Raw genomic sequence first — 5124 nt, 5'->3', positions numbered from 1 at the left:
CAAAATATAATCATGATGACCCATTCTAATGGCTGGTCGTTGCCAAACATTTCCGTACTTCTTAATGAGCATATACATACCAAATGATTATAACATTATGCTCAAAACATTTATAAGCCATTTTCGCATGGCTATTCAAAATATTTACATACCAAGTTCAAAAAACATAATAGCCTATACATGCGAAATGTACTCCAAGACCAACTACGAAGAAAATACCAAAAGTTGTTAGCGGTGTGATGACTTGATGACGGTCCCGAATACGCAAAAAGTCGAGTTCAAGAAACCTAAAATAGGTGACAAGCAAACACCGGATGAGTATATAACTCAGTAAGTCATAAGCAATGCACTACCAATCATTAATAACATTATCGCAAGAGGAAACAAAATGGAACGAGGCTAATTACTCCATTCAAACCGAACTATACCATAGTACCTTAGACCTTTCGACTCAATCACATACAAGTTACACATTCACATTCCATATACTAATCAATAGGATATTTGAAGCATTTCTATACACCATTTTGTTTTCGTCACAATCATACATCTACATGACCTTTCACTCATTCCACGATAATTCTTATGTACGTGACTTCAATTTACATTGTCACATAGGTTCAAACTTACCACGCTCAACCCCAAATATAATCATAGTGCCTATTAGCCATGAACTCAAGGCACTTACCCGATCCGCTGTCCGTGATCAACTCAATAGTGTCGCACACTCAGTGTCAATAATGATTCAAAAGCATATAGTGAGTCCGCACACTTATTGCTATATAATCAACTCGCACACTTAGTGCTATATGATCAAACTCGCACACTTAGTGCTGTACAAGTTTTAAACCCGCACACTTAGTGCCATTCTCATGATCACAAATGTTTATACCCGCACACTTAGTGCCGAAATCAACAACTCAATACATCTCACCTCTTTTCCTTTCATTCAATACCTCCATCACCACATACACACATGTATATAAATTCATCATTCCTTTCGGCATAATTACATAGACATTATGTCTATTCAAATCAATACAAAATATATGCTTAGTGACTTACCTTGTGTTGGGTAAAACAGTCCAAGTCGGCTACTCGATGACCTTCGTCTTTCCCTTGCTTGATTCTCCTTCTTTAACTCCTTGAGCTTAATCAATAAATCAACTAGTTTAACCATCTTGCTAAACATTCATAATTCAATTACACATGCATGTGTATGTTTGTATATTCGGCAACCATCCTCACTTATTACCCATTTAGTCAACAATCTAAGCCAAGATAAGGCTTCAATATGGTTGCCTCTAACCGAATACATGCACACCAATCTACTTCATTTGGCCGAATATGTATGTCTATGTTGAGGCCAATTTTACACTTAATACTACACAAAATAAACACCATACATTTTACTAACTAACGCATTACATATTGTAGCTCAATACACATCTCTCATTTACTTCATAACCGAAACAACATCACAAGCAAATATACACCTTAAAATAGTATATGTGTCATACCAATTCATCATGTGCAAACATATATTCATGTAGGTGCAAGGGCCGAATCTCAAGTTGTTTATATCCAAATATAAACACATATCCAAAGCTCAAATCTTACCTACCATGCAACATGCATGAATCATACTCATGGATATACCATGACCGAATACATCACAACACCATAATTTTGGTCATGATTAAGCAAAGAACTTAATGTCTTACTCAAAAATACTAAAAAGAAAGTCCAAGAGCCATCAATCCACCATCACATGTATCATTATCAAGCTTGATATTTAGCATGCAATGGCATTAACACCACATTTACTTTGGCCGAATTTCATTCCCATGACATAGCAAAGATTTGAACCATGGGCTTCCAAGAACATCAAGCTAGCAACTAAAAACATGCATGAATCTCAAACATACCTTAATCTTGATGCAAGTATAGCCAATCTCTTTCTAATCCTCTTCCAAAACAAACATGAAGCAAAATTCCTTCCTTCCTCTAGTACTTTCGGTCAAGAGAGAATGAAAAGATGGATGAACAATTTTTTTTCTTTTTTCTTCCACAATGCACGGCAGTGGGGGGTTTCACTCACACACACACATTTTTTTTTCTTTCTTTATTACCCATACTTATTTGTTTATTGTTTCTACCTAATGCACCAACAAAACATGTTTCATGACATGTTTAGCCCATGATTCCTTGTCATGGCCGCCACTACAACTTGGGAGGGAATTTGACATGCAAGTCCTCCCTTTGACTACATGCATATTAGGTCCTTATAGATTAGCCTTTCACTTTTAGAAAGTGTCACACAAGTCCTACTAACTGAATTCACATGCAATCGGCTAAATCGGAACTTGAAATTTTCACACATTCATAATTACATATTCTAGACAATAAATATTACATTCAAACATTTCGGTGACTCGGTTTAGCGGTCCCGAAACCACTTCCCGACTAGGGTTAATTTTGGGCTGTCACAGAAACATTTTTACTCTTTTTCAACACGGCCGTATCACACGACCGTGTTGCAACTCGTGGTATGTGCACGGCCTACGGCACGCCCGTGTGCCTGGAGTGTGGTTCTTAAAATCCTGTGTTCAGTGACTCAGTTAGTGAATTAAATGTTAAAGACTGAAATTTAAAGAAGTTAACACTGTTAGTGCTCGGGGTACCTCTCGAGAAGTTCTTGTTTATAGTCTAGGCTCGACTCTACCTCTCTGGTGTGTGATCATGGTGGCTCGAATTGTTTACACCCATCATCCCTGCTATCAACTTTAACAATATAAGGTTTAAGACGAGTATTGTTTACCTTAAAAGTTTCGAATTTGGGGTGAATTACCTCGACTGTACCATATGGAAAAATACTAAGTACCGTGAGAGGAATTTCTTCAATAGGTTCAGAAGTGGTAATGCGAGGATCTGCTGCATCTAGTAGTACTTTGTCTCCAACCTTAAGTTGATTTTGTCATGTATTGAGCTCGTCCTGTCTCGATTTTGATTTATCGGGTGTTCTCGATTTCTGTGTCTGCCATTCATCTAGTTCCTCGATTTGTAGCCTTCGTTCTTCATAGATAGGTCTTTTGTTATTGCTTGAGCATGGCTCGTGTAGGTTCGCCGCACTTATTTCCTGCAAAGTAGGTTACACCATATGGTTAGTTTTAGTAGAATGGTTTACACAACCATCTTCAATTTTTGATGTGTTACTCGAATTACGAGCTTGAAGGGTGATTATTTCATCTCCCACACGAAGTGTGAGTTCACCTATGCCAACATCAATTATTGTTCTAGCGATTGCTAAAAAGGGCCTCCTTAAAATTAAAGGAACGTTACTATCCTCTTCTCTGTCTAGAACAACGAAATCAGCTAGGAACATAAATTTGTCAATTTTAACGAGTACATCTTTAATAATCCCCAAGGAAATCTGATTGTTTTATTCGCTAATTGAATACTCATCCTAGTTTGTTTGGGTTTCCCAGGACCTAGTTGTTTAAACATTTTGTAAGGCATGACATTGAAACTAGCCCCTAAATCAGCCAAAGCATTATTAACATCTAGGCTACCAATTAAACAAGGAATCGTAAAACTCCCTGGATCTTTTAATTTGTTGGCCAGCTTATTCTGTAGTATGGCTGAGCAAACCGCATTTAGTTCTACATGCGACGCCTCATCCAACTTTCCCTTATTTGTTAAAAGCTCCTTTAAGAATTGGACTGCGTTTGGCATCTGCGAAAGAGCTTTAATAAACGGTAAGTTAATATGTAACTTCTTTAATAATTTAAGGAATTTACTGAATTGTTCTTCTGTGCGGTCTTTCCTTATCGCGTTTGGGTATGGCACATGAGGTTTGTACTCTTTACTCACCGGTTTCTGGTCATTGTGGTCCACCTCACCCTTACCTTTACGTACAACAATTTCTTACCTTTGTTCTAGTTTAGGTGCAACTAACCCTTCCTCATCTTGAATGGTAATTGCATTGATTTGCTTCTTTGGGTTAGATTTAGTGTTACTCAGTAGACTAACTTGTGGTCGTTCAAATATTAATTTACCGAGTTGACCTATCTGAGTTTCGAGCCCTTGGATCGATACTTGTTGATTTTTAAGTGCTGTCTCGGTATTCTGAAAATGATTTTCTAACACTGAGATGAATTTTGTTAGCATCTCCTCAAGGTTCGGCTTTTTCTCTTGTTGGTAGGGTGGTTGTTGGAAGCCTGGAGGTGGTGATGGTCGCTGATTTCCTTGGCCTCCCCATAAGAAATTTGGGTGGTTCCTCCAACATGCATTGTAAGTATTACTATAAGGATTATTTGAGATCGAGGATTATTACCCATGTAATTTAACTGCTCATTCTCCATGTTTTGGCCATAGGGTGGGTAATCTAGATTGCTCGATCCACCTCCACTTGCTTTGCACTGCATTATTGGGTGAACCTGTGAAGAACTAAGAAAATTGTCGATTTTCTTATTCAAGAGTTCTTCCTGATTAGAGAGCATAGTGACCTAATCGACGTTATAAATGCCAGTTGCTTTTGTTGGCTTTATCCTTATGACTTGCCACTGATAATTATTCAGTAACATCTCTTCTATAAATTCATAAGCATCTTCAGGTGTCTTATTATTGATAGTTTCGCCAGCGGCTGCGTCGATCATCTGTTGAGTAGAAGGATTCAGGCCATTATGAAATGTTTGAACCAGTAGTCAGAGTGGTAACCCATGGTGATGGCATCTTCTTAAGAGGTCCTTGTATCTCTTCCATGCATCGTAGAGTGTTTCTAAATCCATCTGCAAAAAAGAAGAGATATCATTACATAATTTAGCTATTTTAGCCGGAATATTTTAATAAAAACTTTCAGTCATTTGTTCCCAAGTAGTGATTGATCCTCGTGGTAACGAATTCAACCACTCTTTAGCTTTGTTTCTCAATGAAAAAGGGAATAACCGAAGGCGAATGGCGTCATCAAAAACACCATTAATTTTAAATGTATCACATAGTTCCAAAAATTTTGCCAAGTGAGCATTGGGATCTTCGTCCTGCAAACCATCAAACTGAACAAATTGCTGTATCATTTGAATTATGTTAGGTTTCAGTTCAAAATATTTGTAGCTACAGTAGGTC

At 37.6% G+C, this 5124-nt stretch overlaps 1 non-coding gene across 1 annotated transcript; it reads left to right on the top strand.

Annotated features, from left to right (window-relative positions):
• Positions 1–4716: 4716 nt before the first annotated feature.
• On the top strand, positions 4717–4823 carry LOC128282450 (small nucleolar RNA R71). Its single transcript, XR_008272724.1, has one exon. It is a non-coding gene; the product is annotated as a small nucleolar RNA R71 (small nucleolar RNA).
• Positions 4824–5124: the final 301 nt, after the last annotated feature.

This window comes from Gossypium arboreum, chromosome 1, assembly GCF_025698485.1.
Source record: "Gossypium arboreum isolate Shixiya-1 chromosome 1, ASM2569848v2, whole genome shotgun sequence".
In the NCBI taxonomy this organism is placed as follows: Eukaryota; Viridiplantae; Streptophyta; class Magnoliopsida; order Malvales; family Malvaceae; genus Gossypium; species Gossypium arboreum.
This window is presented reverse-complemented; position numbering and strand designations above follow the sequence as displayed.